Raw genomic sequence first — 18,437 nt, forward strand, 5'->3', positions numbered from 1 at the left:
CACAAGTACAGGGTAGATTCTCAGACTCACATGGGTACACACTTGTACCTGCCACCGAAACCAGGGGCATAGGATGACCCCTACTCTCATGGTGTGACCCTGTGCCAGCCTTGGCATGGCCCTTCCTCCTCGTGTTCAGCTTGCTCTTTAGAGTACAACATGAACTGGGATTCGAGGAATGTGGAGTCCTGTTCGCTGGACCATTAGAAACCCCTGAGTGTCGGGACCCAACTCTTCCATCATATGTGATGCTTTGGCCTTCAGCAATCAGTCTGCCCCCTCCCCAGGAGGCTCCAGGTTTCCACAGCTGAGAACACTTCAACCCCCATCTATCCCAGAGACAAGTGCTTGGGCATGGAGACAGCCACAGAGGCAGTTACCCAAAGACCCTTCCGTTACTAGAGGCAGTTACCCAAAGGCCCTTCCTTTACTAGATAGAGGCAGTTACCCAAAGACCCTTCCTTTACTAGAGGCAGTTACCCAAAGACCCTTCCGTTACTAGCCCACAGCTAATCGTGACCAGGAAAGCTAATAGGACTCCCCCCAATGTAACCCCTGGCACATATGAAGCCAGGGCACTTATCTCTCAAGTCCCCCACTGGGTCCTGAGACACAGATGGGCTCTGCTGGAAAACATCCCATCAGCTGCAGAATAAGGGCCATGGGAGGAACCAGCCCCCAGTCTCAGAGTCTCTGGCTACTTGGACAACAAATCAACTGGAGGGGTAAGAAGCGCCCATTCAAGATCTCAGTGCAAGCCTGGGTGCACTGTGTCCGTGGGTGCCACATGAAGCCCCAGAGCTACTCCCTGGAAGCCAAAGTTCCTTGACCCGCATGTGGGGGAGGCAGTTTTATAGGAGCCATTGACCGGCAGCATTGATCCCCAAGAATGTATCGCACAAATCATTTTGCACTAAACTGCGGAATCGATGGAGAAATCTCCCGGAAAATTTATATTAAAAGTCTCTGTTTGCCTAAATGAGTTCCCTGTGCCCATATTGAATATTTGGCTGATGAATTGAATGGGTTTAAATTTGAACATTGCAGACCCATTAAAGAATGAATTCTTAAATCAAACCCTGCCATTTATGATTGAAATGAGATTTCCTCAGCGATGGACCAGCCACTATATAAATCAGCTGCGCATTTTATACCAAACCATAAACAAGATATAATTCTTTTAAATACACAACAGGTGCCTTAAATCTTTTGATGCATCTTGTATTTATCTGAAGTGTGGATTGCTGTATTTACACCAGGTCGCACAGGCCTCTGATGGCCCTGGCTGGTGAAGGTTAAATTCAGAGGGGCACTGGAGTCTAGGCACACAGAGCCTGCTGAGGAGTCCAGAGGCAGGGCAATGGCACTGAGTTCAGGTTCCTACTAGCATCCCAGTCAGAGGTCTACCATGGTGAACTCACACACACACACACACACACACACACCTATGCACACACATACATATGCATATACATTCTCACATGTGGCATACCTGTCCACACTCACATAGCAACTAAATGTACAAATATGGAACATGCTGAAACGCATATGTACATGAATGCACACGTGGGTATACCCCCACAAGCATACATGCTTACACATGACACATGTGCAGAGAAGTAGACACATGTTAGAACATGTACATGGAGTAAAGTCACAGGTTCACACATGTATAAATCTGCACTGATGTGTATACACAATCACATGTACAAGCAAACCCATACAATGCCCACACAGAACATGTATCCAACACATATATGGCAGCTGGCCAAATATGCATAAGTACATCTCTGCAAAAATACATCAGCAAACTGGGCATGATGGCCCAAGCCTGTAACTCCTGGGAGTCTGAGGCAATGAGTTAAAAAAAACAACCTGAGCTACCCAGCAAACTCTTTCCAAAAAGCTAATGTGCACCAATGCAAGGATGAACGTATTGGGGTTGAAGAGATGGTTCAGAAGTTAAGAGTGCGCACTGCTCTTACAGAGGATCCAGGTTTGGTTCCCATCAGGGGCTATCAATTGCCTGTACTGCCAGCTCCAGAGACTATGACACTTTATGGCCCCCACATTCATCTACTCACATGCAGAACACATAAAGTCATACACACACACACACACAAACCAACAAATGAAATATTTAAAATATGAAACTGCGCGTGGTCTGTCTGCACACATGCAGCATGAGCGAGCAGCTTCATTCATCAGTGCTTACATAACTGTCACATATGCACACTTGCTTCCGTGGGAGCCACTGAACATCAGGAAGGCCGGACCCCTTTCCTGCCACACCTGTGGCTGACACTGCCCAGAGCTAAGGACAGTTTCCTTTACAGCACAGCTTCCCATTCCTGTGCCAGGCAGAAGCCACCAAAGAGCAGTCAGACGCTCCCCAGTTTCTCCCTCCTACAACCTGGCTGTCCTGCTGGAGGGAACAGTCCCACAGATAGTGGGTCCAGACTCCTGCCAGCAGGCACACCTGGGCAGAGCACACAAAAGGTTGCCCTTGTCCTCTCCTGAGGTACAGTGGCTTCTCCACCTAAGGGCCCGCTGTCTGCCCATCTCTAACCATGTCAGGTTGAGCCCGCTGGGTGTATGGCCTCATGGCAATGCTGGCAGAAGGAGGGTTTGTGGCACAAGCCCTACTGTAGAGGAAAGGTCACAGAGAGCTCTGCCCTCTCCAAGTGGTCTGAGTGCCTGGGAAGGACATATGGGGAAACTGAGGCTGGAGAGGAGTGGCTAGGACTAGAAGTCATGACAAGAATTTCTACTTCCTATAATTTTTTTTTTTTTTTTGGTTTTTACGCGACAGGGTTTCTCTGTATTGTTTTGGAGGCTATCGGTCCAGCCCGGCCTCGAACTCACAGAGATCCGCCTGCCTCTGCCTCCTGAGTGCTGGGATTAAAGGCGTGCACCACCACCACCCGGCTACTTCCTATAATTTTAAAGTTATATGTGTGCGTGTGGAGGCCAGAGGAGACACTTCTGGGAGTTGGATCTCTCCTTCCACCATGTGAGTCCTGGGGATAAAACTCAAGTTGTCAGGACCTTTGCCTGCTAAGCCAACTCACCACCCATTTCTTTTTTCTTTCTTTCTTTTTTTTTTTTTTTTTTTTTTTTTTTTTTTTGGTTTTTACGAGACAGGGTTTCTCTGTATTGTTTCGGAGGCTATCAGTCCAGCCCGGCCTCAAACTCACAGAGATCCGCCTGCCTCTGCCTCCCGAGTGCTGGGATTAAAGGCGTGCGCCACCACCGCCCGGCACCACCCATTTCTTATTCTTCTCTCAGCCACCAGAGTTGCCCAGACCAGACTGTCCCCACCCTCTCTGTCACAGCACTCAGGACAGCCACCTAACATGTATGTCCCAGTGTTCTGTCAGTTCAGAAAACCCTGCCTGGCAGCTCTCCAAGAAGGTGGTGGCCATGCCTACCCTGTTGAGGAGACAAGATGACCCTTAGCTCAGCCTCTGTTGCTATCACTAAATACCACAGGTAGGCAAGTTCCAACTAAACATCACATGTTCCTCACAGCTGTAGAACCTGGCACTGGCACACTTCTTGTCTGATGCCTCCTGTGCCCGTGGTACCTGATTGCTGCTTCACATGGTAGAGGGGAGGCCACTCTCTCCCTTAAGGCTTTCTGTACAGAAAGAATCTATACACGGACAGAATCCTTGTGACTGTAGGTTAAGTTCCAATGTGACTTCTGGAGGGACATAATCCTTCCAGCCATAATGTGCCCTGATGTCAAAGCATTTGTAGGGCACTTGTAAGACAATGACACACAGCTGAGGCACACAGCAGACATGTATGCGGACATGTGTTCACACTTTCCCACACGTGTCTGGCTCTGTGTGTATATCACAGGCTTCTTTAAAGTGCTATACATATTTGCTATCTGTATGAGGTTGGGAGTGTGTGGGGGCGCACATGCCACAGTAGATGTGTGGGGGTCAGAGGACAACCTGTGGAAGTCAGTTCCCTCCTTGCGCCATGCGCACCAACTTCCAGAGCCACCTCGCTGGCCCTGTCTCTCCTTTGAGAAAGAGGTTCACCATGCAGCCAGTTGGCCTCCAGTTCCTTTCCTCTATATTTATTTATTCCTAGATCATGTGTGTGGGTGTTTTACCCGCATGCATGTCTACGCACCACGTGTATGGAATGCCTGAAGAGGCCAGAAGAGAAAGTTGGATTCTTTATAACTGGAGCTACAGACAGTTGTGAGCCCCCATGTGGATCCTGGGAAACAAACCCAGGGCTTCTAGAAGAGCAGCAGGTGTTTTTAACTGCTGACACATCACTCTATCCCCTGATTTCCAACTTCCTTCCTTCCTTCCTCCCTTCCTTCCTTCCTTCCTTCCTTCCTTCCTTTCTTTCTTTTTGAGACAGGGTTTCTATGCAGCTTTGGAGCCTGTCCTGGAACTCACTCTATAGACTAGGGTAGCTTTGAACTCACAGAGATCTGACTGTCTCTGCCTCCCAAGTGCTGGGTCTAAAGGCATGTGCCACCACCACCCTGCCTGACACACCTGTCTGGCTCTTACATGGATTCTGGCAATCTGGACTCTGGTTTCCACTGTTGCTCAGCAAGCACTTTATTCATTGAGCCATCTCTCCAGACCTTGATATTTTTTATAGCAAAAACTAGGTATGAAAATAAATTGAATTATTATATGGATAAAAATATATAGCTGTATCCTTTCTCAGACTGAGTGCCAAGATCTATAATGAGAACATGTTAGAAGTTTTGGAAATTGATGGGAAAAGCCAGGGTTGGGGATGTAACACAGTAGAAAGGATGCTTGCCTAATGTATCTAAAACCACAGGCTCAACCCAAGCACAGCATAAAACCAGGCACAGTGGCACATACTGGTAATCTCAGCATACAGGAGGTGAAGGCAGGACAATCAGAGTTTCAAGGTCACTCTCAACTACATATCAAGTTCAAGGCCATCCTTGGATCCTGTAATCCTGTCTCTTTCTTTAAAAAAAGAAATCCTAGCAAGATGTCATACAAGTGTGACCACTGAGTTCAGTCCCCATAACCCACAGGAGAAGGGGAGAATTCTGAAAACTGTCCTATGACCTTCACATGGGCACCATGACAGCACATGCCAGCACTCAGCCATGCACTTGCGCACATCAGCATGCACATACACATGCACACACACACACACATGCACACACACGCATATACACACATGCACACACATGCACACACGCATATACACCCATGCACACACGTATACACACACATGCACACACACACATGCACACACGTATACACACACCTGCACACACACACGCACACACACACCTACTACTACTATCAATAGTAGTCACAATACATAAATAAACAATTTTTTAAAGAGGAAATGCGGGGCACGGATAAGGATTCACGGGGCTGGGTTCAAATGTTAAATTCATTTCGGGGAAAAGTCACTGACATAAGAAGCAGATGGCGGCCACAAGCTCACGCTCTAAGGATCCACTCAGGCTGCTCCCTGTGACCCAACCGGACAGACGCAAGAGAGAGCCACCTGCCCGGACCCCAGACCTAAATTCACTCCCCATCATGTCCTCACAAGCATGGTCAGCGCTACAGGTGTGGGCGGGGTTGATGTCTCACTACAAGGAAAGGAAAAAAAGTCAGAAAAAACCCAAAAGAGAACTACTGGGTCACTCACTGGTGAAGAGTTTCCCGCAACAGATTTTCCCCACGGATACACTGTGCCCTCAAGAGAACAGACAGCCGTGCTCAGATCCTATCTGGGGCTGGCAGACCCTGGAGGCCCAGGCCATCTGGCTACAGGCAGTAAGCCATGGAGGCAGGCTGTGGCTCAAGAAGCTGGGTGTCTGTGAACCCTCAGATTTCAAAATCCTACTGTGGAACTCAAGCTCAGGAGACCTTGCCAGGAACCCAAGCGTTCACTATTGTGAAAGGATGGGGAAATGCACACTGTGCCTAGACCACCCATTGGGGCGCAGTCACCCATGGACTTCATCACAAGAGTTGGGTGAGCGAGTTTCCAGCGCCAGCCCAAAGCCTCAAGGAAGCGTAAAGCCCACAGAGGATGGTCACTGAGGGAGCTGCTTCTGTTGTAGGCCTCTGTGGATGCCGCCATCCAGCAAATTCTGTGCCACTCCTTGGCTTGCACAGGGTCAGGCGCTCATGGACCTCTGGGTCCTATCTCACGCCCCTTGTTGTGCTTGGCTCTTTTTAAGCAAAGATGGAATGTGCAGTTCTGGTTAGTTAACACTGTGTCCATAGCCAGCAGTTCAACACACATGAACAAACCTCTGCAACCTACAAGTTTTCCAATAAGTGACAGGCAGCTGCCTAACACAGAGGGGCACTAGATAGCAGAGTGAAAATGTGGCACAAACAACCTCCAATAAGACTCTTGTCACTCAGAGTGTGGCCTGCTCACCTCTCCGGGGAGCATACCTCTAGTGACTACATTTGTCTGTAAATGGCCACAAAGTACAGCAGGCATTGACTTGGGGGTCCCCAACACACTTTAACAGGAAGGCAAATTCACAGATACAGACTCTTACAAAGTGCATGTTCCTCGAAAGCCACACACAGGACATCTACGCCGACACAGTTCAGGGAGGGCTGGTGAGGAACCAAGAAAGTAAACTAAACACAGGTAGCTGGAGTCTAGGGACATTTGTTTGGCCGTAGGCACAAAAGCCAACTGACTGTGACTTACGGTATCCCTGCTCTGCCAGCCCCAGATACGAGTCTGGGGAACACAACAGAGGTTGGGTTAGGTGAGGAGAGCTGAGCCAGGGTGAAGGGAGGGCTGTGGTGGAAAGGAGCAGATATAAGGGATGACCAATAATCAAGCATCTAAGGACAAGAAGCCTGGGGTTCAAGTGCTAGAGAAGGAAGTAAAGGGCCTAGAATAGTCCCGGGCTGTTGAGTTAGAGTTCAAGATGAAGACACTCGTATGGATGGAAATGGGCAGATGTGTGTGTGCCTGAGGATTCTGCGTCTGCAGAGTCCATTAACTATCAAAACTACCTTTAAATTCTGTCTGCTCAATGAATACAGATGGCTCTTGTTATTCCCTAAACAGGTCAGTGTACCAACTGTTTACATCTTCTTCTAGTATGGTCTGTGGAAAAGTCTAGAATGATGGAGGTGTATGTAGGCTCTACATGTGATTTTACAGGAAGCGCTTGAGCACAAGAGGGCTTTGGTGCCTGCAAGGACCCTGGAACAGGGGCTCTGGGAATCTGAGGGGCACACGGACACTCATATACATCCAGGAATGGAGAAGTACAGGTGGACATACCATAGATACAGGCCCCGCCCAACTACCCTGCTACTCAGAGCCCTTCTCTGTCCTTGCTGCTGCCCTGAGGTCACTTCCTTCATGACAGTCACCGTAACACAGACACAGATCACATCTGGTACTTTGTTCTCCAGGGCCCCCACGATGTCCTGTCCTACCCAACAAGCCAACTGTTGACTCTTACTTCTATACCCCCTCTGTCTCTGGCCTCTTGCCATCCCTGGGGACACTGACCCTCACTGGTCCATCCACAGAACACCACTTCCTTGGGTTTTGTCCCTCCAGAGAACTCTTTGGATGAGATCTGGACTCCACCCGTAGATGGTCCATAGATGATAACCTTGAAACAGAGGTCAGTTGAGCTACATATTGTCATGGATCCTAGGACACAACAACATAGTCAACAGCTAATGTTTTAAGCAAATAAGTTTGGGGAAGCGGCACAATGACTCAAGTAAAAGCATTTGCTGCCAAGCCGGAGGACCTGAGTTCCCTGGAACCCATATGATGAACAGAGGGAGCGCTACCTCCTGAAAGTTATCATCTGATGTCCACATGGACATCATGACATGCCCACCCACACAAATACACAAATAAATGAACTATAATAAAAATTGTTTAAAAAATAAGTTCTGGGGAAAGGGACTAAAGAATCCACAAAATCACCACCAGAATTAATAAATGAATTGGTGAGACTTTAGAGAGAAACAAACAGACAAAAATTCAACTCTATTATATAAGCTAATAGAAAAAAATCAGAAAAAATAAAAAAATAAAGTCCTAATTAACACCAGAAAGAAAGACACATGGAAATAAATTGAACAAATGTGTTCAACAGTGCTGTGGTAATTGAGAGAAACTAAAGAAGACAGATAAGCAGGGCAAAGGTCATGAAAAACTCAATAGTGTTAAGATGTAAATTATCCTCTAAGTTGGTATATAGATCTAACATGATACCAATCAAAATACCAATGGCCTCTTTGTAAAACTTGCTGAGCTATGCAGAAAGTCTAGAATGACCTAAATTTTTTCCCGCTTTAAGACCCTCTCTTATGCTTTAAATGTGAACTATCGCCCCACAGGGTTATGTACTATAAAGCCCAGGTCCCCAGCTGGAGATGTTTTAGTCAGTTCTTGAAACTTTAGAAGGTGGAGCTAGTTAAATGAAGTAGATCGCTAGAGGCTGGTCCTTGGGGATCCTGGCTCCTTCCCGTCCCTTCCTATTTTCTCCCTGCATGGTGTAAGCTGCCCTGTCTTGTCTTCCTACCATGATGGAATGAGTCCTCCAAAACCTTGAGTCCAGATAAATCTTTCCTCCCTTGTATTGTGCAGGTCTGGTATTTTGGTCATGGTGACCAAAGTCTGACAGTTACAGTAATCACTGCCTGAAAAGTGGGGCTGTTCTTACAATAAACCCAACCACACGGTGCTCAGGCCTTTGGAACTGGTTTGTGGGAGAAATGTGGAAGTGTTTGGGGTGTGGGCTAGAGAAGACCTGGAATGCTGTAAGCAGAGCTCAGGGGCAGTCCTGGTGAGAGCTCAGAGCAGAACGCCTACAGAAATGTGACCAGTGAACACTGTGCTCAGGAGGCTCCTGCCGCGGACAAGGACACTATCAGGACCAGGCTGGAGGCCACTCCTATTATACTCTGACAAAGTGTGCATGTCACCCACATCCTGCAACGCTGTGAGAGGGTAAGTCCAAAGGCGAAAGGCTTCTCTGCAGAGGAAATGTCTGGGCAGTGCGGCACTCCAGCTGTGCCACGCTCATTTCTGGACACCGGCTTCACAGGAAGAATCAGGGGGAAGAAACAGACTTGGAAAACTTCCGATTTAGTCAGAAAAGTCTGTGTGGAAGTGGGGTTAAGGAAGGCATGCTTGCCTTTTATTTTTCCATGAAAAAGAACCCAAGGGTTGGGACTATAGCTCAGTGAGAAAGTGCTTGCGTAGCTCTAAATCCGATTCTCAGCGTTGGGGTGGGGGCAAAGATTTTGCCTCAGGACAACAGTAAATATGCTTTGAGGACATCCCAGGAACCAGGTAGACCCACATGTTCCATGGCAGAGCACTATGAACTCATTTTTAAAGACTTTTCTTTGAAAAGAGGGCTACCTCCAGATCACCCTGTCACATGGAGCTGCCTAGGAAGTATTTTCCCAGGTTCAGTCATCAGGCAACTTACAAATCTTGGAAGCTATGGGTCTAAGGGGGCCCAGATAATGCTCAGGCTGTCGGCAGACCCTGACATCACCCACATGATGCTGGCTCCGCAGGCATGCAAACTGTGGGGGCTACAGGGTCACAGAAGCAATCAGGACAGGAGAATCTAGACACGCCCCCAGATCAGAGGGGCAAGAACAGAGGACACAGAGAGCTATAGAGGTCTGCACAGACAGTCAATTATTTGTGACAAGGCACTAATGCTCTTTAATAGAGAAAGGAAGGGCTCTCCCAGGAACAGCGTGGCAACACTGCTAGCATCTGCAAAGGAGGAATTATCAGTGCCTGTCCACAGTAACCAAAGATGAGCTCACACCTCACTCCAAAACTTGGTGGTTCTTCTAGAAAATCCTCAAAATGTCTTCATAGCTCTGGGTCACTCGCTGACATGGTGGGTGTCTTGAGTCTACGGCACATCGTGAGCTGCACCTGTCTGAAGATGCGTACACACCATGTACCACAGCTCTCTGCTGCGAGTGCTGTGCCATCTGAGTGAAGTGTAGAAACCTCGTCCCTTTGCCTGGCCCATTCGATGCAGCTGTCTCAGCCTCTGTCAGGACCTGGGTGAAACCACATCAGATTTTTGCCTCAAGTCCATGCAGGCTCTAGAAGCAGTGGTTCTCAGACTTCCTAATGCTGTGACCCTTTAATACAGTTCCTCATGTTGTGGTAATCCCCAACTATAAAATTATTTTCACTGCTACTTTATAACTGTAATTTTTGCCTCCATTAGGAATTGTAATGTAAATATTGGTGTTTTCTGATGGTCTTAGGTGACCCTGTGGAAGGGTCATTCACACCCTGTGGTAGTTTGAAAGAAAATGGCCCTCAAAGGGAACGACACTATTAGGAGGTGTGGCTTTGTTAGAGTGGGTGTGGCCTTATTGGAGGAAGTGTATCACTATGGAGGAAGGCTTTGAGGTCTCAAATATGCTCAAGCCACACCCATTGTCTCAAACCATATTGCCTGCTGGGGTTAAAATGAGCACTCTCTGCTCCTACTCCAGCACCATGTCTGCCTGCACACCACCATACTGCACCGTGATCATGGACTAAACCTCTGAAGATGCAAGCCACCCCAATTAGACGTTTTTTTCTTTATAATGATTGCCACAGTCATGGTGTTTCTTCACAGCAATAGAAACCGCAACTAAGACAACCCCTATAGGGGCCAAGACCTACAGGCTGAGAGCTGCTGCTCTAGAGTGTTTCCAAGGAGGAAGAGCGCAGAGCACTCACCAAACACGAGCGCCTTTCTCCACAGCCCAAGCTTCCTCCTCTTCTCACTCTCGCTTCTTTCTAAGGACACCATTAGCTACTCTTCTGGAGCAGTCTGCCAATGGCCACCCGTTGGCTTCCTGTTACCTAGAATCGTCTTGCTGAAAGATAGCATGATGCGATGTTACACCCTGCAGATACACCCTCCCACCAGCACTGGAAACAGCCAATCCATGGGTCAAGGGTGTCTCCATTAGTGGAAATCTGTGTCTCCTTGCCATGGGAAGGGCACACCCTCAGCAGAAGCTGACGCCCAAAGCATCTGCTTAGCATGGAGTAGGCTGGTGAGCAGGATGACGGGGCACCGAGAAGGTGGAGGCCCATGCAAGATATCTGAAGAAAATGCCCGTGAGATAGAAGAAAAGGGCAAGCAAAGTCCTGCATGTTGGGGACAGAAGTGGGGCAGCCACCACCTTTGAGTGACGGACAAGGTAGCTGGGACCCTATTAGGGAGTTACCTTGCACTGAACAAGGACCTCCAAGTGCTGCCATTAAAAGTCAGTAGACTGGAAGATGTTCACCCTAACACGGACTGGTGGGCAAACGACAGCCACACTCCAGCCTAGAGAAATTCTGTACCCTGAATGCCTGTGAGGGAAGAAGGCTGATGTCCCAGATACTCTGGTCATAGAACTCAGGGTCCCTTGGATACCCTGCTTTGTTTGGATTCTGGGATAGGACTGGATAGTAAAGGTGGCACTCTGAGTCACCCCCTCAGAAGGGAGGACAGGAAGAAAGGCCCCTGGCCAGCCAGAGGTGGGCAGATGTTAGCCTCTGAGTAGTGATGTAGACTGGAGTATGATCATGCTGTGAACTTGGTATGACTGGCTGTGGTATGAACTTGGCTGTGGAGCTATGGGATGGAAAAATTGCTGCCTGGTCCCTGGCCAGCAGTTCCTTACTGAGTCTGGTTGAGCACCATGGACTTCTCCCAGAGTAGTAACCCCTGAGCAACAGAGTGAGACCTTAAATCAGTGTTTCTCAACCTTCCTAATGCTGTGACCCTTTAATACAGTTCCTCATGTTGTGGTGAGCCCCAGTCATGAAATTACTTTGGTGGCTACTTCACAACTGTAAATTTGCTACTGTTATGAATCATAATATAAATACCTGTGTTTTCCGAAGGTCTTAGGTGACTCCTGTGAAATGGTCATTCAATCCAAATCTGTCGCGATCCACAGGTTGAGAACCACTGCCTTAAATGGATACAATAATGACATGGTGACATTTGTGAAACACCAGACATCCAGACTAGAGCTGAAAACAAGAAGGGGATGATGGAGCACTGTGGAGGCACTCAAACAGAGCAGGGTGCCCCGGACAGCAGGGCACTGGACTAGACACACTCATGTACTCTCTTCCAGCTCCAGCAGCGTCTACAGAAGTAGCTCACTGACACCAACCATTGCCCGCAGCTGCCTGTATAGGCAAGAGGTCACCACTCCACCCTGTTGTGGGTCAGGACAGGGGGAGGGGCCTGTGGTGATGTGCAGGGGGAGGCTCCACAGGATCAGCCCACACAAGTGGCCTAACCTCTTTCCTTTCCTGTCCAACCAGGAACCCTGGGAAGGAGGCTGAAGCATGGATCCAGGGTCCTAACCAGAACAAAATCAGATAACAGGGCTGGGCAGACTGAGCAGCCAGGCTTAGAGGGATAAAGCCTCTACACAATTCCGGCTCATGGATTAGCTTTACTCCCTCTGTCCCATGACCATCTTGGCTCCCATCTCATCTACATGGTTGCAAGCTAATATTTTATTAAGTGCCATCTTGCTCCCATAATGAATCTTTCCTGTGTGTGTTCAATAGTTGGTACTGAATGAAATGACTTCTTCCATAAGATACTCCCCAGGGTGTGCCTCAGGCCTCTCCCCTCAACTTGTGGATGATCCTGGATGTGGGAGGATCTCAGGGCTCTTGCCTCACGGAGTGAAGTCTCCTTAGTTACTACCATCCTTGAGCATTGTACAGGCTCACACACAAGCCACAGCAGTATTGACAGTAATACTACCACCACTGCCAGCACACCAATATCTTCACCAATACCATCAACAATAGCCCAACAACGATATTAACAATGTACCCCATCAGTGATAACACAACACATCACCACCAACAGCACTAGCAATACAAACACAACACATTCCCACTGTTCTCACCAATACCACTAACAACATCCCACCTACCCCACCTGCAAGGGAGGTCAGCGCCCTTGGAGTCAGTACATGACACACCCAGACACCAAACTCTCAGCCCAAAGGAGATTTACAACCCAGAGGGACAAGCGGAGGCGGGGGTCCTGCAACGGTGACATCATCAGCAAGCAACAAGCAAGAGAACAGGTGTTTCTGCAGGAGTGGGCTTTTAAGGGGAAGGGGAGGGGTCTGTGCTAAGGTGAGCTGGTAAATCCTGATTGGACATGTTAGCCAGATTTTGATTTGTTGGACCTTGGTGTTTGTCTCAGGAATGAGAGTCAGTGGCCGAATAAGGGAATGAACCTTGGGGCCTAGCTTTAGAAATGTAACAGTTCTTAGCAAGGGAGAGGAAATGAGTAAAAGGCAAAACCTGTCTGCAATGTTTGCCATGCTCAGGCCTGTGTCTGCCATATCTGGGCCTGCTAGAACACTTCACCACCATCAATATTAATATCACTAACAAAACAGCAGCAATCCACCCACAACAAAGCAATGCTAACAAAAACACTCCTAATACTCCCCAGTGCCCACACCACCAGCCCCTGGGCACACCACCAGGCCCTGCAGAAGTCCCTCCATGTGGATATCTCTCAACCCCGTCTCTGAAGGCGACACTGTTCCTCTCTGTGTCCCCTATGAGAGATGGGCTCCAAACCCTGGCAGGTACCTTGAGCCATGAATATACAAACCTTGTACCCACCACTGAGATACTGAGACGGCTAATCCTGATGACAGGTGTTTACTAGGTAACTAGAAGATGGCACATGTGTTGTGGGCATGGTGAGCAGAGGGAGAAGTCTCATTCAGGGTGAGAGGGCACAAGACTATACAAGATCTCATCATGCCACTAGGGATGGCTCACAATTTAAAGTAGGAGCTGGTGTTTCCATTGTAATGTTTTGGATGGAGGGCAACCTCAGCTGCCGCATCCTCCATGGACTGGTGCTGGAACCCCGACTGAAGTGATGCAGAGTGAAGAGTGGACAGGCTCATGGACATACGGACAGAAAACTGGGATCAGGTGAACTGTGTGGAGACATGCCATCAACAACAATAGCAGCTCGGAAACAACGGGTTTATTTTATACGCCTGGATGGAGGAGGCAGGTTCACTGTGTACAGCTGAACAAGGAGGCAGGTTTAGCTAATCTCGGCAGGTGTTCTTGTAGTGGAGCAGTCTCAGGCTGCAATCATCCCAGAGTAGGTAGCTGGTTGGTAGCTCCTGCACACGCCACCAACATCCCCACTCAGACAAGAGGAAGGCTTTGGCATCCCTCTGAACCTCGCCCAGGAAGGCTTCCTCTCCCATGGATCTGAGTCATGGAGTCTTGACATGACCTTGTCTGTCAAACAATACACATTCACTCACAACCTCATCCTCTCGCCACACTCAGGTAACTGAGACCAGACAAAGCAAACCAGATGGTGATGGCAGACAGAGAACCCTGCTGGACACTCTTACCTCCCTGCCCAACCCCTGCGCAGTCAGCAGATCAGCCCACGTGACAGAGTTCTTATGGGAAGGAGGCAGGGACAGGGACAAAGTAGTTCCAGCCCCGGGAGCAACTACATCTAAAACTAAACTGGGCAGATCTGCTTCCATTGGCCAGTGCCTCCTTGTGACCAGGCAGCCAGAGCACGGGGTGCTGAGTGTGCACAGCACAGGCTGTGTGCTTTACCCAGCTGCCATTGATCCTCATCCTAAATCAAGCAGCAGGCATCATACCTCACTGTTGTAGAGATGGGTGACAAAGTGTGGGGTGCCATCGTGATATCCACAGTCATGCAAGTACACAGGACTCCATGCCTCCATTCTGCCATTAGTCCCCATGCTGGACAGTAGGAATGAAGCTGGTCCAGCCACCCACCTGGTGTGACAGGACTTGGAGCATCTTCCTCAGGACATGACACTGGGTACAGACAATATTGTCACGCTCCAAGTACGTCTCAGCTGCCATCACTGGCAGGCACTCTGTAGGCAACTTTCCCGGTGACAGCCTGGCTTTCCTGATGATGCAACCTGGACCTGCCCTCCACAGAAGAGGCTGCACCACGTGAACTTGAGAGCCTGGGGTTCGACTGTAGGTTAACAGGACAGGGGCGTAGACTGGGAAGCTTGCAGGGTCTATGTGGCTGCCTACCCTGAGACTGCCCATCTCCCCCAGAGGCCTGGGCCACTCCTCTAGCGCGGTGGTGGCTGCACGGTGACCTTGTAGTAACCCAAGTGCCATCCGTCAGCAGCCGGCCGCCAGCCTCCGGAACGCCGCTGCAGCTCATCTGAATTCAAATTACCCTGGGAGCCACACGCTGGTGCCAGCCATAACTCAGCACGAGGAGGAGCATGGCCGCCCCTGGATTGGACATCGCCATACATTCCTGGGGCGTCGGACAGGGCTACTAATGAAAATATCAATCAAAACCTCGGCTGACTTAATGGTCAATTTAAATTAATTAATTGGGAGGAGAAAAAAAGTTGAGGAGGACAGCACTGCTGGGTTCTGTCTCCAGTGGTAGCGAGAAGCACTGTAACTGGCTAAGCATAGTCCCCAGGCAGGACAGATGCCCCATCCGAAAGGACCTACAAGGCATGTCCAAGAGTCCGGGTGCCAGCACTGCTGGAGAAGAGGCTCAGAACTCAGACTCCCTGGCCAGCTGTGAGCAGCATGTGCCAATGCTTGGCTTTGCTGTTTGCAGGGATAGCTGGAGACCTCCTGCCGGGTTCCATCACTAAAGAACAGAAACCTCGTGCCAGCAAGACTGGGAGAGGCTGGCATCGTGAGCACTGGACAAATGTCCCTGGCTCATGCCTCCTCCTGTTGCCTGGTCAATTCTCTGGGCTTTGTCCCTTCATCTGGAATAAGATGGCCACATCTGCTGCCAGTACATTGCTGGCTAAGGACTCATCAGGTACTCAGGGTCAGTGAGTAAACATTCTTCTACATATGGGAAGATAAATATCCAAAAGAGAGGCCCAGGTTGCAAGGTGGCCAGAGCCCCGGATGTATGCTATTCCTGAGGGCAGCTGTTTGTACCAGGCAAAGCAGGTTCCAGTGGGGAGATGCTGCCACACACCCAGGACGTCAAGAATGATTAGTACACAAGTGCAACCACCTCAGAGCAGCTGAGAAAACCATCCAGGACACCCCTGGATATGGGAAGTTCACCCCAAACACACTGAACATTATGCACCCTCAAAGGCAAGGGTAGAATCCTCCATGCAAATAGAAAGGTAAGGAGACCCATGCATCCCTGCCAGCCTGCAGGGCGCAGATGAGCTGACGCACCTGCCAGGAAAGATGCTGGAATCTGCCCTAGCCATTCACATTAGGTGACAGCAGGGATTTGACTCCCACACTTGGAACTGAGGGATTAATGCCGCTGGTTACCAAGTTCCGTCACCCACCCTGCTACAAAGCAAGAACAAACTTGGGCAGAACAGGAAAGGCCTTATCTTGGTAGGGAGAGCATGGAAGGACTCATGACTGTGGGGCCAGGACTTCCAAGGCCCACAAAGATGACCGAGCCCAGACTCACCAAGTCTTGCCACCAACCGTTTCATTGTACATCCCACTGGGGAGAAGCCAGCTCTCTGCAGGTTAGGCACAGTATGGGGTGGGGGTGATGTGTGCCATTTTTATTTTTATTTTATTTTATGTGTTTATTTATTTATGGTTTTTCAAGTCAGGGTTTTCTGTGTTGCTCTGGCTGTCCTATAGACCAGGCTGGCCTCAAACTCACAAAGATTCACCTGACTCTGCCTCCCAAGTGCTGGGATTAAAGGCGAGCGCCATCACCTCCTGGCTGTGGGTCTTCTTTAAAGGAAAGGTCACGAGTAATCTTCAGTGGACAGTGCCCATGAGAGACCAGGCTTTACTGATCATCGGGTTCACCACTCTGAGCTTTACCATTGGTCCAGCCATGTCTATACCCAGAAGTCCACTCAAGGCCTTTGCCTTCACACAACCTCCCTCACACTCAAGTCCCCAGCACCAGTACCCAGGGCTCTGTCCATTTCAATAGGGGGAGGGGATGCTACCTTTACACTCTCACCAAGCACCCTGTCTGGTCTGGCTGGGCCAAGGCCAGAGCAGAAGTCAGCTGCTGCCACGTCTATCCACTGACCAGCTCACACCCTCTCTACCCACTGACCTGTTCACACCCTCTCTCCATCCACTAACCAGCTCACACCTTCTCTATCCACCACCGACCAGTTCACACCCTCTCCATCCACTGACCAGCTCACACCCTCTCCATCCACTGACCAGCTCACACCCTCTCCATCCACTGACCAGCTCACACCCTCTCCATCCACTGACCAGCTCACACCCTCTCCATCCACTGACCAGCTCACACCCTCTCCATCCACTGACAGCTCACACCCTCTCTCCATCCACTAACCAGCTCACACCCTCTCTATCCACCACCGACCAGTTCACACCCTCTCCATCCACTGACCAGCTCACACCCTCTCCATCCACTGACAGCTCACACCCTCTCCATCCACTGACCAGTTCACACCCTCTCTCTATCCACTGACCAGCTCACACCCTCTCTATCCACTGACCAGCTCACACCCTCTCTATCCACTGACCAGCTCACACCCTCAGACACCTGTCAGCTGTGAACTGCCCATGTGTAGGCGAATCTCCTGACCTTGTGTGCTGTGGTTGCTCCTCCAATAACCTAGTCGATCGATCACTCCAGGGGGCTCAAACCAAAGCACTCTGATGTGCCGTCACCAGGCCTACCCAGTCATAACTTCCCATTGTATCCTGGGCACAGACAGCCCTCTATCCCACATGGCTAGCTAAGACATGGGTATCCCTGGCCTTCTGTCCAGGCTGAGCCTGGTCCTACTCTCAGCCCTCAAGCCAAATCCTTGAGGTCAAAGGCAGGGCCCACATGTGTAGGATGGCCCAGAACACATCCAGATCATACACTTACCTCCCCACACCGATCATGTCTTCTCCCTCCCCTGTAGTCCCATCAGCAGCTGCGAAAGTCTCCACTCCAAGAAGTGGTACTTCCTAATATACACAGCTCACCAGGGGGCATGGACTTAAATTGAGGCTCCCCATTCACTGTGAAATGACCCCCAGCAAACCCCCCAAATCTGCTTGTGTGCTGTAGCATCAGGCAAGTGTCTCATTATCTCTGTGATCAGAGTCTGGAACACCCAGAAACAAGGAATGAGGATTCCTCGGGTCCTGGGTTTATATCTGGTGCCACACAGAAGCGCTCTCCCCCGGAATTTATGGCATGGCCAGTCTTTGATGCCTTGGTTTCCATGGGGCACGAGCAGCAGGGTGTGTGTGGGGGTTCTCATCCATAGCTCCATAGGATGCCTAGTGCTCTCTTCTGGGGGCGGCACTGATGTTCTCAGGGTGAACCCAGGGCCTAGACTAAGCTAGGAAGCAGGAACACAAGACTGCGGGGTAGA

The 18,437-nt window shown here is 49.7% G+C and overlaps 1 long non-coding RNA gene across 1 annotated transcript; it reads right to left on the reverse strand.

The window, feature by feature from the left end:
• Positions 1-9,680: 9,680 nt before the first annotated feature.
• On the reverse strand, positions 9,681-10,901 carry LOC121140663. The gene is made up of 2 exons (XR_005877588.1): positions 10,765-10,901; positions 9,681-10,085 (listed from the first exon to the last, which is right to left on the reverse strand). It is a non-coding gene; the product is annotated as an uncharacterized LOC121140663 (long non-coding RNA).
• Between the last annotated feature and the right edge of the window lie 7,536 nt (positions 10,902-18,437).

Source organism: Mesocricetus auratus, unplaced genomic scaffold (assembly GCF_017639785.1).
Source record: "Mesocricetus auratus isolate SY011 unplaced genomic scaffold, BCM_Maur_2.0 Super-Scaffold_100006, whole genome shotgun sequence".
Classification (NCBI taxonomy): Eukaryota; Metazoa; Chordata; class Mammalia; order Rodentia; family Cricetidae; genus Mesocricetus; species Mesocricetus auratus.